Source organism: Chelonoidis abingdonii, chromosome 8 (assembly GCF_003597395.2).
Source record: "Chelonoidis abingdonii isolate Lonesome George chromosome 8, CheloAbing_2.0, whole genome shotgun sequence".
Lineage (NCBI taxonomy): Eukaryota > Metazoa > Chordata > Testudines > Testudinidae > Chelonoidis > Chelonoidis abingdonii.
In genome coordinates, this window is record NC_133776.1 from 24,015,993 (window position 1) to 24,035,451 (window position 19,459).

Here is a 19,459-nt window from a genome sequence, read left to right on the forward strand (position 1 = left end):
TGGTATAGCACAGCCTGGGTTCATGTGAGATGCACTTTTGCTCTTCTGTACTACACTATTATGTGTTAATGTACTAGATGTATTTGTATCTTCACCCAAATGGGCTATTGAAGAGTTTGTACAGCATCATAATTAGGGGAGACTTTCCTATTTCCAACACCTATTGTATTAAATCAAATTCATATAATCAGAAATGTGGGACTGGAAGGGCCTTCAAGAGGTCGTCCAGGTCAGCCCCCGCACCAAGGCAGGATTCAGTATTATCTAGACCATCCCTGACAGGTTTTTGTCTTACCTGTTCTTAAAAACTCTAATGATCGAGATTCCACAGCCTCCCTCGGTAATTTGTTCCAGTGCATAACTACCACGAAGGTTAGGAAGCTTTTCCTAATGTTTAACATAAATCCCCCTTGCTGCAATTTAAGCTCATTACTTCTTGTCCTGTCCTCAGTGGTTAAGGAGAACAATTCATCACCATTCTCTTTATAACAACCTTTTATATACTTGAAGACAGTTATGTCCCCGATCACCCTTCTCTTCACCAGGCTAAACAAATCCAATTTTTTCCAACCTTTCCTCCTGGGTGATGTTTTCTAGACCTTTAATAATTTTTGTTGCTCTTCTCTGGATTTTCTCCAGTTTGCCCACATCTTTCCTGAAGTTTGATGCCCAGAACTGGACACAATACTCCAGTTGAGGCCTAACCAGCGCGGAGTAGAGCGGAAGAATGACTTCTCATGTGTTGTTTACAACACTCCTGCTAATATATCCCAGAATGATATTCACTTTCTTTGCAACAGTATTACATTGTTGACTCCTATTCAGTTTGTGATCCACTAGCATCCCAAAATCCTTGACTGCCTTAGAAGGACTATTGCAGTAATTTTCCATTTTGTGTTTGTGCAACTGATTATTCCTTCCTAAGTGTAATACTTTGCATTTGTCTTTCTTGATAATTTTGATTACTAATCCTGTCCTCCAAAGCTCTTGCAAAACCCCTCCCAGCTTGGTATGCGACGCAAATTTTATAAGTACATTCTTTATGCCATTATTCAAATCATTTATAAAAATACTGAGTAGAACTGGACCCAGGACAGATCCCTGCAGCACTTCACTAGATATGCCCTGCCAGCATGACTGTGAACCATTGATTACTACTCTCTATATACAATTTTCCAACCAGTTGTGCATTCACCTTAGCAGATGTGTCTAGGCTGTATTTCCCTAGTTTGTTCATGAGGTTGTGTGAGACAGTATCAAAAGCCTTCCTAAAGTCAAGATATATCACATTTACTACTCCTCCCAACTTGCATAAAGCTTGTTACCCTTTCAAAAGAAGGATATTACGTTGGTTTGACCTGATTTGTTCTTGACCAATCCATGCTGACTGTTACTTATCACTTTATTATCTTCTAACCGCTTACAAATGGATTGCTTGATTATTTGGCTCCATTATCTTTCTGGGGACTGATGTTAAGCTGACTGGTCTATAATTCCCTGGGTTGTCCTTATTCCCCCTTCTATAGATAGGTACTATATTTGTCCTCTTCCAGTCCTCTGGGATCTCTCCCATTCTCCACAAGTTCTCAGAGATAACCACTAATGGATCAGAGATTTCTTCAACTCAGTTCCTTAAGTATTTCAGGATGTATTTCATCAGGCCCTGCCAATTTGAAGACATCTAACTTGTCTACGGCTATGTCTACACTAGAGACCTTACAGGGGCACAGCTGTATCGATGCAGCTGCACTGCTTTAAGATCTTCCATGCCAATGGGAGAGGCCTCTCCTGTTGACATAATTAAACCACCCTCAACAAGCAGCAGTAGTTATGTCAGCAGGAGAAGCTCTCCTGCCGACACAGAGCTGGGCACACTACCATTTATGCCAGAGAAACCTATGTCCCTCGGGTATTTTTTCATACCCCTGAATAACATAAATTTTGCCGACATAAGTGGTAGCGTAGACATAGAAGTAATTCTTAATTTGCTCTTTCCCTATTTTAGCCTCAGATACTAGGCCATATACAGTGATATTCACTATGTTACTAATCCAATGATTGGTGATCTTTTTGGTGAAAATTGAAACAAAAAAAGGCATTTAACACTTCGGCCATTACTTCATTTTCTGTTATCATCTTTCCCTCCTCACTGAGTAATGGGCTTAGCCTGTTCTTCTTCATCTTCTTACTTCTAATGTATTTGTAAAATGTTTTCTTGTTGCCCTTTATGTCCCTCACGAGTTTAATCTCAGTTTGTGCCTTATATAGCAACAGTACCAATTCTATAACCAGTAAAGTGTTTGAGCAACATACTAATGGCACATCCATTATCTACAGCAAGGAGAGGTGCCACTATCTGCAGTCACAGTGTCTCCATAGGTCTTTTCATGTACTGATTGGTGTGAATGACCATCTCACCAATCTCTGACAGCCATACAAGAACATCCACTGCCTCCACCAAACAGCTAGCAACAAAGGAGGCTACCACTACACCCTCCCACTGCAGCCTCTCCAGTAAGACTCAAGGACTCCAAAAATGACTTCCACCCATGTCAGCCACTCTCCCCAAACACTGCTGATGCAACAGAACCGGTTGAATATATTCTTTGTGAGTTAGGAGAGATCACTATGCAACAAGACCCTGTTATCTGCCAGCCACTCCGAATTACTTCACTTCTCACAAAAGTTATCAGGACCAGAAAAGTTCCATTCAGGTCTCGATGCCTCAAATAAAGGGATCTGCTCACTTTGGCACCAGTTTGTGTAACACCACAGTCTGAAGAAGGAAACTTCATTGATTGATAGTGCCGACTTTAGCACCAGCCTCTTCCCCCACAGCACTAAGTGGAACGCCTTGGGTGAGCTGAAAGTTGAACACAATCATTGCAGCATCATACCACAAGAATGCAGGAGCACAATAATGGAGCAAGGCATGTGGTGGTGAAGTCCACTGCACTGCTGCAATGTTCATGTGTAGCAATGATAGCTCTAAGGTTCAATATCAGATTCCCACACTGGTTCATATGGGTGGCTAACTTGTCCCTCCCACAATTTCCCACCATCGTTTTTTGCCAGATTTTTTGTAGGCATTATGGCAGAGTTGAGTCTTGGGAAAGGATTCAAAGGAGAAGAGGTTAGCAGCCTTACAGATAAGTTCACAATGACAGTCCATGTGTAAGGAATGGCATGGAACAAAGTGTTAAGACACTTGTGGGCAAAGCAGGCAGTTGAGACTATCATTGTTTGCAGAGCTGAGGAGCAGGAAGAAAGCAATATAAGACAAGAAGTGTATAAACAGGAAAGGAAAAAGTTGTAAAGGCAGTTAAAGTTGATCAACTCAACCATCATAGACTAATGGGGTTTGGTCCACAAGACCCTCAGTCTTTCTGAGCAAGAGTTGGTGATCTTGCTAACATAGGTAGCTAATGTCAGTATGGTTCGCATGAACATGGATACTTTTAATGCTGCAGGTCTCCCTGATGTCAAGGCACAGATGCTTAGAAAAAGTGGGGAAGCTGCAAAAGGTATACCAAGTGTTTCCCCTTTTCACAGCTACCTGGGCTTTCTGTCCCTTATGCCAAGACATATTTTCCATGTTTTATTTCAATAGTCTTGTCAATTTAAACATGATCGTGTCATCTTTCAAGTGTGTCCATAATAGAAATGTTATATAACTTGATGATATTTTTCAATATATTTACCACAACATTTAAGTCTTACAAATCATGCCTATATACATCAATAAGTATTAAAAAAAAAAGAACAGTGATTTTAATTTGAAAATATTTCATTATAGTTCTAACATAGAATATTTCTATCTGAATGTAACTCATCTATCAGCATAGAATACTTTAATGTCCCACTTCTTAGGTTATGATACTTTGACAGAAACTACCTTCAGTTAGTTCAATATGCCAGATATACTGGTAATTCCTCCAAAGATATACACAAACAGCCATAGTCTGTTTACCATCATTAGTAAAACAAGTATCCTAAATGAAAAACTTTTGTGAAGACCATATGTAAAGTTATGTTTATACATGTACTAATTAACTTCTCCTTCCTGCTTTGTTTATTTTTTTTTTTAGATAATCACCAAACACTGAAAAAGGCCATTATTCAAGATGGTTTGGTTTTCTTCTCCAGAATTTTAATGGAATTTATCGTCTTCTATTGCCCTTTGAGTACTAGTCAATGGAGCAATTTATTGTCTTTTGTATCAATAATCCACCAATTCAGGTTCCTGAATTTCATGTTTGTTGATCCTCTCAAAAAATTCTAATAGAATGGTGAGGCATGATTTCCCTTTACAAAAGCCATGTTTACTCTTCCCCAATATACTCTATTCATCTATGTGTTTGATAATTTTGTTCTTGACTATAGTTTCAACCAATTTGCCTGGTACTGAAGTTAGGCTTAACACTTGTAATTCCCAGAATCGCCTCTGGCGCCTTTTTCAGAAACCAGTGTCACATCAGCTATCCGCCAGTCATCTGGTATAGAGACTGATTTATGCAATAGGTTACATACCACAGTTATGTAGGCAATTTCATATTTGAGTTCCTTCAGAACTCTTGGGTGACTACCATCTACTCCTTGTCCTGGTCCTCTATTGATATCTCAGTCCAGGACAGTTCAACCATTTTTTCTAGGTGAAAAATCTGAGGAAGTGTGGGAATCTCTTTCACATCCTCTGCAGTGAATACCAATGCAAAGAATTCACTTAGCTTCTCTGCAATGGCCTTGTCTTGCTTTGGAATATAATTTAAACTATCACATTATACTGAAGAGTCAATGACAGTAAGGCATATAGTATTCCTTATAAATTTGATTTTTCTCAGCTGTAAACTTGTCACATATCAGAAATGTTATACATGAAGTACCAAGAAAATATGACAAACTCTCACACAAAATTGTCCAAAGCATGTCTTATTACACTTTTGAACATGTCATGAATAGACTGAGAAACCATGTTGCTTCATCTGCTTTTAAATGTTTTATACTGGTGATTCTTAGTGTTTTCAGGAAACTATCAGATGCTCAAATGAAGAACTCAGTTGCACATGACAGCAAGAGTTCAACTACGCTTTCTCTTCTTTCACACCATGCAACTCAGAGGCAAAAGATAGGAAAGCAAACAAGAAACAGTCAACAGTCAGGATCCCAGCTGCCCTTCTGGAGCAGTCAGAAAGGTAAGAGAATATGCTTCACACTCCTACATCTCCATGATCCATTGGTTCAGCTCAGTAGGTTGAAAGTATCAGTATATTCAAAACTGTGGTTTACAACTACTATTAAACATTTTATGTAGATACAACTTTATTTACAAAAAACTATGGTTAGCTTGTTAAATATACACTGACAACAGTGTGTTATTGAAATATTGAAACTAATACAGATGATATCAAGTAAATTTGAGAATTAGACCTTTTGATTTTACGCTTAAAATATTAGAATACGAAAGTAAACTATGAGAATTTGCTGACATCTCATATGTATTCTTCACAGGAATTAGTAGGGGAGAATTAGTCCTGGGGACACTGTTATGGTAGTGAGAGACCACAGTGAAGGTATAAGCTGGTCAGGTGAACACTGAGCAAGAGAAGCAGCTGACTAGTCAAAAGGGGAGAGTACATGCACTAAACTGCTACTTTTTTATTTTAGAGAAGGGATGTAATTTAGAGATTAGAACATTGGACTGGAAATTAAAAGTTATTAGTTCCATTCGTGTCATTAATTTGCCATATGACTATTTGGGTAACTTCTCTGAGGCTGAGAAGAACTATCTGTATAAAGAAGATAACACTTAAGCATCTCACAGGGGTGTTAGGAGGCTTAATAAGTAGTTACAAAAATAAATGAATTGTGGTATTTGAGTCCCCTGGCCCTTTTATAAACTTGGACCCAAACAAAGACATACAAGAGGACTTTTGCTGCTTTTTAGCTGGTTCTCAAAGCTCTGCAGCACAGACACATGCAGAGCACCAACAGGACCATGAAGCTATTATTGAAAGATAGTATTTAAACACGAATTACAGCTAGCTTATATTGTATTTATTCCATGATAGGATAAGCATCATGGATAAACACGACAACTGGACAGTACTTCATTAAAAGTTTTATCTTCTAGATTAAATTGTTAGTAGCCCAATGTACATAAAACAGATTATGATATTAATGTACACACAATTTTGTTATGAGACACAGAGACTGGTATTTATAGTTTTAAAAAGTTATATTATTCTTCATAGTTTTTAGACAAGGCTCAAACTAGAAAATAAACGAGGATGCTCTCTCAAGTCATGCTCCAACCACTTAGTTTGTAAACATTTTGGAGCAGGCAGAGATTGTGTGTACAGTGCCTAGCAAAATGTGGTCCTGGTCCATGACTGGGGATCCTGGGCACAACAATAATACAAATAATTATGATGTCTCAATGAGATGCCACTCAGATTATGAAGACCTCCACAATAAAGCTTTCTTTCTTGAGAATTTTAATCAAACTATGTTAATTATTACCTCCAATAAAATGAAGTTTCACGTTTTACAGAACTACTGTTTCAGAATATCTGTAGACTCAGGCCAATTTATCAGAATTGGCTTACATATGGTTCATATTTCAAAGGTTAATTTCTGCAACCACAAAGTCTACAGAGACTTTAACCCCCGCCCCCTTAATTTATTTTTTAAATGAATGCTTAGGTTCCAGGAAAGTTTAGACTAAGGGAAATGTATTTGTTCACTGTGCTGCTGCAAACCAGCCCAATTCGTTTTTAAATGCCCATTTAGAATCTTGTAACTTTACTTCCTTTCTAGTTTTGTCATCTATCTTTTAGCAAACATCTATTGCTGTCCTTAAACAGCTAAAAGAAGTACGGCTATGTTGCATTTACCTCTGTATACTAGCACCACCAGCAATATGGACAGAGCTCAGTTTCTGAATTTCTTCATTAACTTTTGCTTCCTCTGACTGAATCTCTGGCTGTACAGCAGCAACAAAAATATTGCATGATCCTATTCATTAACTGTGGTGATTAGCTTTTAATTGGCTGTTTTGAATTATTTCTTTTCTTAGCTTTCACATGACAAGACCTGGCATGAAAAAAGCACTTTTCATTTGACTATCTCTGAGCATTTTACAGAGTTAAATATATCCACTTTACAGACCAGGAAAACAAAGAACAGACAGATTAAGTGATTAGCCTGGGTTACAAAATGAGTCAGCAAAGTTTAAAAGAGAATCCAGGTTTCTTGACTTCCCTGAGATATTTGTTCGACAATGTTCCTAGGGTGTTAAAACATAGAACTATTCCCCACTTTACAACATTAAATGACAAATAATTTAACAGCCTAAAATATTTGAATAGCTGTCTTATTGCAATTATAAAATGGAGAAACATCAAATTTTGAAGTTTTATTTAAAAAAAATCCTGTTATATCCTTCAATATACCTTTCCATTATAAAATGTTTGTTCAAAGTGCATTCATAATAAAAAAGATAGAATTGCAAGAAAATGTTTGTTTATATTTATTCTTTTTTCTAATGTTAAACACTTTTAAAAAGCAAATACAGTAGAACCTCAGAGTTACAAACACCTCGGGAACGGAGGCTGGTCTTAACTCTGAAATGTTCATAACTCTGAACAAAACATTATGGTTGTTCTTTCAAAAGTTTACAGCTGAACACTGACTTAATACAGCTTTGAAACTTTACTATGCAGAAGAAAAATGCTGCTTTTAACCATCTTAGGGTATGTCTACAGCACAAAATTGTTTTGAAATTATTCTACTCAATTTTCAGAAGCAATTTTATACATTTGGTCTTGCGTGTCCCCACTAAAGTGTGTGAATTCGGTGGAGTGCATCCACAGTACCGAGGCTAGCATCGAACGCTGGAGCGGTGCACTGTGGGTAGCTATTCACAGTTCCCGCCGCCCACTGGAATTCTGGGTTAAGCTCCCAGTGCATGGTGGGGCAAAAATATTCTCGCGGGTGTTTCTCGGTGTGTGTCGTCAGTCGCTCCTCCTTCCAAGAAAGCTATGGCAGACAATGCTTTTGTGCCTTTTTGGCGTGCAGACGCCATACTGCTTTCAGCAGACGGTGCAGTATGGTGCACCACTTCACTTGCTGAGGTGGAGTTCAGAAATCAGATTAAAGGGCTCTTTTAATTGAAAAAAACAGTTTGGTCGTGTGGACGGAATCAGTTTTATTTCAAATTAACTAGGCTAATTCCGAAATAACCGCGCACTGTAGACCAGGCCCTAGTTTAAATGAAAGAAGCACAGTTTCCTTACCTTGTCAAATCTTTTTTTACATTTCCCTTTATTCTTTTTAGTAGTTTACATTTAACACAGTACTGTACCATATCTGCTTTTTCTTTTGGTCTCTGCTGCTGCCTGATTGCATACTTCCAGTTCCAAATGAGGCTTGTGATTGACTGCCCAGTTCGTTACTCTGCGATTCTACTGTAGTACAGGTTCCTAAAATGCTTTTGAACTACACAGCCCCATTTTGCACTAGGATCAGTGGCTCTTTCCTAAATTTTACTCATTAAAATAGCACTGAAGGTAGTACCTCTCAACTTTGAATTTGATACTTTTATTGTTTTAAAAAAAACACGAGAAAGTATCCAGTATTAGAAGTGAGTTATGAGCTAATGGTCAGCTATAAAACATTGTGCCAAAGGACAGCCTGTGCCCAACAAGTAATTTTAATTTAAAAAGGGAAAGAGCTGTTTGTTTTAGAGCATCATCATCCTTTCAACATGGCTTCAACTGAAGCCAAGACTCAACTTAAATTTTTCATCAGAATCTTTTTGTCAGGCTCGAAACAACCTCTCCAAATTAGCTATTTCAATTAAAAAAATAAGCTAGAACAGAGGTGGGCAAACTTTTTGGCCTGAGCGCCGCACTGAGTTTCGTAAATCGTATGGAGGAGCGGTTAGGGGAAGGGGCTGTGGCCCGGCCCCCACCTCTTATCTGCCCCCCTCCCAGAACTCCTGCCTGATCCAACACTCCCCCTCTTCCCTGACGGCCCCCCCGCCCCATCCAACCACCCCTTCTCCCTGTCCCCTGACTGCCCCCTGCCACCCCATCCAACCGACCCCCCTTCTTGACTGTCCCCCCCAGGACCCCTGCTCCTATTCAACCCTGTTTCCTCCCAGACCGCCCCAACCCCTGACTACCACCCCAAACTTCCCTGTCCTCTATCCAACCCCCCTGCTCCCTGCCCCCTTACTGCGCTGCCTGGAGCACCAGTGGCTGGCGCTACAGCCATGCCACCTGGCTGGAGCTGAGCCAACGCCACCACCACCACCACGCAGCTCAGAGCACCAGGTCAGGCCGGGTTCTGCAGCTGTACTGCCCCAGGAGCTCACAGCCCCGCCACCCAGAGCACTGCGCTGGCGGCGAGGCGAGCTGAGGCTGCGGGGGAGGAGCCAGGGGCTAGCCTCCTGTGCCAGGAGCTCGAGGGCTGGGCAGGTTGGTCCCACAGGCCAGATGTGGCCTGCGGGCCGTAGTTTGCCCACCCCTGAGCTAGAATCAACCTCGCTGCCCGTGATGCACTGTATAAAACAATGACTGAGATAATGGCATTAAATGTAAGAAGTGTTTCAAGAAATCCAAAGTAGAAGGAGTAAGAGAAGAATAGGAGAACTGTGAAGGGAATCCAGAACGTCTTAATACCACCCTCCCAAAAACTCAAAGTTCAGTATGAAAGCTCCATATAAAGGCATAGTGTATTAATATTTTTAAATAATGCACTTGGCTCTTGTCTTTAATAGTAACATTATAATGAGGTCCAAATAGTGAAAATATTGCTGAAAATTATCTTAATCAGAATTGCAACATTATATCTCCACATTTGATAAGGAAATCTACATAGTTCATGTAAAAAACTCACAGTTTTGCTATCAGATGCATGTGGTAATACTGGACTCAGTCAGCTTCTTGATATTTATCATTAATGATGCTGGTTAGCTATAGGGTGACCAGATGTCCCAATTTTATAGGGACAGTCCCAATTTTTGGGTCTTTTTCTTATATAGGCTCCTATTACCCTCCATCCTCGTCCCAGTTTTTCACATTTGCTGTCTGGTCACTATAGTCTAATTACATGGGGTTTTCTCTCCTGTGCAAAATCTTTAAAAACAAGCCTAACATTTTTTTTGCAGAAGACTAAAATAATGTATTGTGTGATCAATCTGCATATATTTAACGATAGTTTGTTTTATCTTTGTGTTTGATAAATACAAAGATAGCCATTCTTAAAGCTTTCTCCCTCTCTCATAACAGATGAGTGAAAGGCCCTAAGTGCCATGTCCTTCATGACAAACATGATTGATAGCACAAACTGCAGACGTTAATTAAAATGTTTTCGTTATACTTGCAGAGGCTCTAGATATAAAATTTCTCACAAAGTTACTGCAGGCCTAAGACATTTTACACAGAAACACTTCGTGATAACATCAAAATGTTTTCCAGGCACACTAACAGGCCTCTACAATATTAAACACCTATGCTATAGACCTGCTCGAAAATGATGTAAAAAAAACTTTTCTTTACTCCAGTCATGTGACTTTTTTAGACTGTCTAATCAGATTCATATATATTTAAGCTTTGCATAGCTCTCCCTTAAAAACAAACCACACCAGTCATATTATCACTGATTATCTAGTACATTATTCCCTATACTTCAGGGCAGTAGTTACCACAAATCTGTACTTTAATATTGCAGTTCATACTAGAAATAGCCCATGAAGCTCAGCTACAGTAGCTGTTGATCTTGCCACCTGGCAGCAGTGCCACTTACTCGCTGTTTAGATTTCTCCTGGTGAAGAGGAACTCAGCAAAATGTCAGTTTAAAAACAAAAGCCTGAATTAACCAGTTAATACGTGTATTCTTGATCTACTGTAGTTAAGGAAAACCCACATGTGAAGTTGGAGCCCAAGCAAATCCATCCTCCTGGATTAATTCCAGCTGATGAACTAACTGTATGGTTATACATTTTGCCAGAGATTAGGTCATTAGCATTTCTCTAGAATTTCACATCTGGAGATGAGGCTCAGGCTTAAGAAAGAAGGAAGCAGAAAAAGTTTAGCAAGGAACGGGGTGGGGAAGAGAGAGAGAAGGATGCAAGGCTAATAAGAGTTTGAGGATATGACTGGGACATTCAGCATGGCTGGGAAACTTTTCCCTGCATCACTTGAACTGTTGGAAAGTCAGAGAAACCCAATGCAAAAATGGCTCAAGGCAATGTAGGGCAAATTAAGTTTGGAAGAGCTATCTTAAAAAACAAGAGCCCTGCTCAGGAGAGTTAAGCATGCATCAAGAGTTGCAGTGACTGCTTCAGTCTGATTGTAATAAAAACCCTGTTCAGCTTCTCAAGCAGGTGATTCTGCATCTATGTATTACTCTCAAACCTGCCTTCTCCTCAGAGTACAATACAGGGAACAGCCAACACATCATGGAGTTTAGGGCTGATGAACTGTATTAAGTCAACTGAAGCTTATCCCCACCTGATGGGTTTTTCCTGTGTACGTTCTAGCCAGTATATGGGTAATGGCCCTTGCTATGACTTATCGAAGCATGCAAGGATATGTGACCAGGTCCTGTGACACAAGACTCCATCTGGTACCTGTACTTTTCCACTAACTGTGCTGGGGACTTAGCTTGTAACAATGAAGTCCCCTCCTCATGGAAGAAGCTATAAAAGGGGGATGTAACATCATCAATTGGCCTCACTCCCACTACAACTCAACATCTATAAAGATGTCTGAAAAACAAAAGACTTGGACTGGGGAGGTGGTCCAAGCAAGAAAGAAGGAATCCCAGCATGTGGGAGGAAGGTTTAGACACTGCTTGATTTATATTTTTCACTTAAAACAGTGCGTTTGAAGTGCAAAGGGAAATCTGCTCAGGAACAAGGGCTGGTACATTGTCCTCGCCACATCAAGGGAGAGGCAGACTGGGTAATAACTTACACTGGTCAGGCTTCTGACCACGGCAAGACGGTACAGCTCTGGGGTCCTAGGCTGGGGACCTGGGGGGCCTTGACTGAAGCCTCTCTATTGTTGATTCATGAGTGACTAGTGAAAGTATTCAGGTAACTCAGCTGGGTGTGTCCCTGACTGTAAATGTTTGTGTGAGTGCAAGATCTGGAGGGGTTTGTAGCTTGTCAAATAATCAGTGTGCGAGAGAGCTTGGGCTGGTAAGACAGAGGGCTAAACAGTACCCCAGTTCCAGGTTGCACTGCAGGGAATCTGTCACAGAGGGTATTTCTAAAACAGGGGACTAGAATGATTAGAAGTATGGAAAAACTGTCAGAAAATGTACTGAAAAATTCACTTTAGAGAAGACATGATAAAAATACAGAAAATAATGAAAGGTTAAAAAGGAGACAGCATGAACATCTATTCACCCTCTCTCTCATGCTAGAAGAGCATGGGGATACTCAACAAAACTGAAAAGATGGTAAATAAATTCAAAGCTGACAAAGGAAATTCTTTTTCATATAGTATATGGAACTCATCACCACAAGATATCATAAAGGCAAAAACTGAGCAGGATTTAAAAAGTGGATTAGATATTTTTATGGATAACAACAATATCCAGGACAATAATATTAAATGCTAACAATAAAAACAAAGGGATATAAACTGTCAAGCTTTGGAGTATAAGCCAACCTCCAATTATTGGGGATTAAGAGCAGGTAGATTTTCCCTCACTTACCTGCTGCAGTTTCTTCCTCTGAAATACCTGATACTAACCACAGTCAGAGAAAGGAGACTAGCTAGACAGGTCTGATCCTATATGGCTGTTCTGATGTTAAAAGTAGCTATCAAAAGGAAAAACCTGAATTTGTTGAAAACTGTAGATCTCAAATTTATGCAGTGGACATGATAATGATTAAGCACTATTTCTGTATATAAGTAAGACTTTTCAGACAAATTCCCCTGCCTAAAACTATCCTCCTATTAAATACAGTAGGGAAATAAGGACTAATTTTTACAGATTGTCACACTGATATACCAGGTATATGAAAAATGTTCAAGGGCTAACAATGAAAGATAAAACACCACATTCTAAATCTACCGTGCAGTCTGTTTAGGATGAGCCTTACATACATTCCTGTTCCTATAACAGGATAGCTTATGGCATGAGGAACCGCAAAAAAATTTGAGTAGGCAGCATCATACTGTCCATTGGCAATAAGATTATCTTTATAATCATACAGGAACACAATGGAGAGCTGAAGATTAATCCTAAACAAAGAGCATCTTTCTACTGTGATAAAAATCAGTATGTCCATGCTTTAGATGATAAATATTTCCATCTGACAGAATATTCCAAAACTGATAGCTTGGCATCAAGGTTATTCATGCTTCTTTAAGTAAACAGTTTTGTAAGTAATAAACAGGTTATAGCACCATTTCTTAAAATAATTGTAAACGATTTCATGAAGTCTCCCATAAATACATATTTACTATATACTAATGCAGATTACTGAAATATCTTATATCGCTGTATAGAGGGAGCATAACAATTTTTGTATCCCTATCCCCAATCCACTACCACTGTGTGACACAGAAAAATTAAAAATTGCAGAAAAATCCAGTGAGGAACAGAAAGGTAACTTCATCTGCTCATCATACACACAGGTGCCTGTAACACAGATATAGGGTATGGCTACACTTACAGCTGTACAGCACTGGGAGTTACAGCTGTCTTCGTACAGCTGCGTAGGGAAAGCGCTGCAGTGTGACCACATTTGCAGCATTTGCAGTGCTGTTGGGAGTGCTGCATTTTGCGCAGCTATCCCACAGAGCACCTCGTCCCATTTTGGTGCCGTGGGTTGTGGGAAGGGGACGGAAGGGTGCGGGTCATTCCACTTCCTGTCCCAACGCCCCATGGTGCATCGCTTCACATTCCAGCAGTCACTGTTTTTCCATTCATGTTTGGTGCCATTGTGAGTCTCCCAACGGTTTCTGTGCGGTGCGATTTCTCTGGGAAATGGAGCCCGAGCTGCTGAGGACTTTGCTGATGAGTGTCACCAGCACATCATGTTTGGCAGTTGAGCTATTCCTTCAGCTCCAAAGTGACAGTGAGGAGTCCGACGATGATATTGAGTTGCCTGACGCGTATGACACTAAATGGCTTGTGGCATTCACGGAAATGCTCAGCACCGCGGAACGCCGCTTTTGGGCTCAAGGAAACAAGCACTGAGTGGTGGGATCACATCGTCATGGAAGTCTGGGATGACAATCAGTGGCTGCAGAACTTTCGGATGAGAAAAGCCACTTTCATGGGACTGTGTGCTGAGCTCGCCCCCACCCCTGCGGCGCAAGGACACGAGATTGAGAGCTGCCCTGCCGGTGGAGAAGCGGGTGGCTATTGCAATCTGGAAGCTGGCAACTCCAGACAGCTACCGATCGGTCGCGAACCAGTTTGGAGTGGGAAAGTCGACCGTTGGAATCGTGTTGATGCAAGTTTGCAGGGCCATTAATCGCATCCTGCTAAGAAGAACCGTGACTCTGGGGAACGTGCAGGACATTGTTGATGGCTTTGCACAAATGGGTTTCCCTAACTGTGGAGGGCGATAGATGGGACGCATATTCCTATTCTGGCACCACCCCACCTAGCATCGAGTACATTAATCGGAAGGGTATTTCTCTATGGTTCTCCAGGCGCATTTGTGGATCACCATGGGCGTTTCATTGACATTAACACAGGCTGGCCTGGAAAGGTGCATGATGCACAGCATCTTTTGGAACAGTGCCTGTTCAGGAAGATGCAGGCCGGGACTTTTTTCCCAGAGGAAGATCACAGTAGGGGACGTCAAAATGCCCATTGTGATCCTTGGAGACCCCGCTTACCCGTTAATGCCTTGGCTCATGAAACCGTATACAGGGAAGCTTGACAGGAGCAAGGACCGGTTCAACTACAGGCTGAGCCGGTGCCGAATGACTGTGGAGTGTGCTTTTTGCGTTTAAAGGGCGCTGGATCTCTGTATGGGAAGCTAGACTTGGGGGAAAGCAGCATCCCTGCGGTTATATCCGCATGCTGTACCCCCATAATATTTGTGAAGGGAAGGGTGAAACATTCAGTCAGGAATGGACCTCTGAGGTTCAACGCCTGGAGGCTGAATTTGCACAGCCAGAGAGCAGGGCTACTAGAGAGGCCCAGCACAGGGCTACAAGGATTAGGGATGCCTTGAGGGAGGAATTTGAGGCTGAAAACCAACAGTAATGTTTGGTGCCTTGCACAGGAGTGAAGTGCAGTGGTTACAATGTTAGTAGGAATCTGTTTTTCCTAAATGATTTGCAGTGCCTGTTTCTTTCCTGGGCTACGGTATCTTTCACTTTCTGCAATAATAAAGACTGTTTTCAAAGCCAAGAATTCATTTATTGAAAAGAAAATAACTTTCTTGACAGACACACAACATTTTGGGAACCTAAAAGGGCAGGGGGGTGGGGTGGTGAACTGTACAGTCACAGGTTTGAATATGTCCTGTCTGGAGTGCTGTGCAATGACTGCTGCACTTCAGGATGAAAATACTGCATGGTGATGGGGGTTGAGTGCAGAGGGTAAGGGTCGTAGTTCTCAGGGCTGGTTGGTGAACGTACAGGTGTTGGGGCAGCTGGTGGTGGTAAGAACCTGGATGCTGGGGAAGGGGGTTTTGGAGCTGACATTGGGGCACAAGGGAAAGAGCTTTGGGACAAGGGGGAGGGGGCGGCACGGTAGTGCTCTGCCTGCATGGCTACAGTGACTGGAAGATAGAGTCCGCTTGGGCGCGCCAGGATGCTTATCAGCTGCTTTTTGTGCTTTTCTTCTTAGCCGCTGCGTTTCTCTGGCGGATCCTGCTTTCCCTTTCCCCCTCCAGTCCTGCAGTCCTTTTTTACTCTCTCTGGCAGAGTGATCCATAACTGCTTTCAGCATGTCTTCTTTGCTTTTTCGCGTGGCTTCTTCCTGAGGTTTTGTAGCCTCTGACCAGTGGATGATACACGGGCAGTCGAGTAGTCAAGGACACTTTTGAAAGGCAAAAATGGCAACAGTTAACAGAGGCAGCATTGTTTATAATCTCACCCAGACAGTTATTCCCACACAGTGAAGGAGTTTACAGTTTTCACTTTAGCATACTTTTTCCATACCAAACAGAGCGCACGTAACCCACAGGAGCCACGAAATGGTGAGTAAGGGGGACTGATTGCTTCAGGGATGTGTGCAGGGGTTTCTGTGTGTTGGGGAAAGCAAACTGCTGCAGGGGGCACCTACACTGAACAGTCTCCCAACATTTTCCACAGGAGTTAATCCTGGAAGATATCTCGCTGCTGCGGGTCACCTGGGAAGAGCGGGAGGGTCTTCTACAGCAATGCGGATTCCGCCCTGGCCCCTATGCAGCTTGCCTGTGTGCAGCAATGGTCCCCCACCCCTCGCGCACCAGTGGCGCGGACGCATTAGCCTGACTGGGACAAGGACCACAGTGGCTCTCCCTATAAACTTGCGCAAGCGCATTGCCACGCTCTGGCTGAAACTTTTGAAGAGATTACCTGAGGCCGATTACCGCGACGTGATAGACCACATCAATGGGCTATTCCACATCTAGGCATGCATGCATGCAGCCCTACCCTCCTCCTCTCCCGAAACATTTCCATCCTGAAAATAAAAGCTGCTTACCGGGAACCGCTCCTCTGCTTGTCCTTCACCAAGTACCGGCTGCTGCGACTGGCTACCTTCCTCCTCTGGCTTGAGAAGAGCTCATGGCTGCATGCCTCCTGGGACTCCGGGGTGTCTCCCTCCACCCCAGTACCCTTACTCTCGGTTACCTCTCCCTCCTCCCCCTCCCCCTCTCTCCCACCGTCCGCCCCACGCTCTGAGGTGTCCATCGTGGTCGTCGGATTGGCAGTGGGGTCACCCCCAAGTATCGCGTCCAGCTCTTTGTAAAAACAGCAGGTCGTGGGGGCACCACTGGAGCGGTGGTTTCCCTCGCGGGCTTTGCAATAGGCACTCCGCAGCTCCTTCACTTTAACCCTGCACTGCACCGCATCCCGGTCATGGCCCCTTTCCAGCATGGCCCTTGAGATCTGCCCATAGCTTTCGTAATTCCTACGGCTGGAGCGCAGCTGTGACTGCACAGCTTCCTCATCCCAAACATTGATGAGGTCCAGCAACCCGCCATTGCTTCATGCTGGGGCTCGTTTCGCACGGGGAGGCATGGTCACCTGGAAAGATTCTGATTGCACTCCACACCTGGCTGAGCAAACAGGAAGGAGATTTTTAAAATTCCCGGGGCATTTAAAGGGCGAGTCACCTGAGGCCAGGGCAGTAGAGTGCGAACTGATGAGCAGAGTGGCTGAACAGGCATTCTGGGACGCCTCCGAATACTCAGGAGGCCAATTACAGCACTTTTGGTGGCCACACTGGTGGAGCAGCGCTTTATCACCAGCGCTGCAATCGTTATTCCCCAGGCAGAGCAGGAGTACAGCCAGCGCTCCAGCCAGGGAGATGCAGTGCTGTATGTGCGTTGCAAGTGTATACAGTGAGTAAGTTGCAGCGCTGTAAACCCACCACCAGCGCTGCAATTCTCCAGTGTACCCATACCCATAGAAAAAAACAGCATGACCAATGCAGCCAAATAAACAAAAGGACAAACAAGAGCCAAGTCAAAAGAGCTAGGAAAGCCATGTTCCTTCTCCAGTATGAACTGAAGTCTGCCTAAAAAATTAGATTAATTAATGCTTGATCCTGAGCCAATGAGAATGGCCATGGGTTGCACTCTTCACAATGGCACATATCCCACTAAGGGGACAGTTGGGTTGTAATTACTTGTAGGAGGAGGGCCTCACAAGAAGAGCATCTAGGCACCCAAGCAAAGGATCTGAAAGATGCCCTGTTTAACTATACAGATCCATGACCTCTGTTGATTTTCACGGCCCCTACTACTCCATTAGTTGCTCATCTTTCAAAATAGGCAGAGACTACACAGGGAAGGAATAATGTGGCCTAATGATTACAATTCAGAGTCCAGAAGGAAAAAAAAAAAGTGTTAGCATATAAATATCAACATATAACTATCCAAATGAAAAACAGCCTTACGAAATGTTAGAAAAGTCAATCTGTTAAATAATATAATTCCTGAATTTAAAAAGAACAAGAATGAAATGCCTGCAAGCTGCATGGAAACTTTTAAAAACACCATAATAGAAGCTCAAACTATATGTATACCCCAAATATAAAAAACAGTAAGAGGACCAAAAAAATGCCACCATAGCTAAAACAGAGTAAAAGAGGCAGTTACAGGAAAAAAAGACATTTTAAAAATTAGAAGTCAAATCCTACCAAGGAATACAGAAAGGGACATAAACACTGGCAAGTCAAATGTAAAAATACAATTCGGGAGGCCCAAAAAGAATTTGAAGAGCAACTAGCAAAAGACACAAAAAACAACAAAAAATGTAAGTACATTAGAAGCACAAAGTCTGCCAAACAATCAGTGCGGACATGGGATGACTAAGGTTCCAAAGGAGCACTCAAGGAAGACAAAGCCATTGCAGAGAAGCTAAATGAATTCTTTACATTGGTCTTCACTGAGGAGAATGTGAGAGAGACTCCCACACCTGAGCCATTCTTTCTAGGTGACAATTCTAAGGAACCATCCCAGACTGAAATGTCAATAAAGGAGCTTTTGGAACAAGTTGATTAATTAAATAGTAATAAATCACAAGGACCAGAAGGCATTCACGCAAGAGCTCTGAAGGAACTTAAATAAGAAATTGTATACATAACTGTGGAATGTAACCGATCACCTAAATCTGCCTCCATATCAGATGACTGGAGGATAGCTAATGTGACGCTTCTTTTTAAAAAAAGTCTCCAAGGGCAGTCACAGGTCAGTAAGCCAGATTTCAGTACCAGGCAAATTGGGTGAAACTATAGTCAAGTACAGAATTATAGGACACATAAGGACACAATATGTTGGGAAGAGTCAACACAGCTTTTGTAAAGTGAAATCATGCCTCACCAGTCTATTCGAATTCTTTAGAGGGTCATGAAACATGTGGATCAAGGTGATCCAGTGGATAGGATATAGTGACTTGCACTTTCAGAAAGCCTTTGACAAGGTCCCTGATCAAAAGCTCATAAGCAAAGTACGGAATCGTGGGATAAGAGGGAAGGTCCTCTCATGGATCAGTAACTGGTTAAAAGATAGGAAACAAAGGGTAGAAATAAATGGCCAGTTTTTACAAAGGGAGAGAGGTAAATAGCGGAGTCTCCCAAAGATGTGTACTGGGACCAGTGCTGTTCAACATGTTCATAAATGATGTGGAAAAAGGAGTAAACAGCGAGATGGCAAAGTTTGCAGATGATACTAAGTTACTTAAGACAGTTAAGCCCAAAGTCTACAAAGAGTTAAAAGCAATCTCACAAAACTGGATGACAGGGCAACAAAATGGCAGTTGAA

The 19,459-nt window shown here is 42.0% G+C and overlaps 1 protein-coding gene across 1 annotated transcript in view; it reads right to left on the minus strand.

The window, feature by feature from the left end:
- Positions 1–19,459, minus strand: part of RSRC1 (arginine and serine rich coiled-coil 1) — a 341,170-nt gene that overhangs the window by 165,144 nt on the left and 156,567 nt on the right. The window lies entirely within an intron of this gene.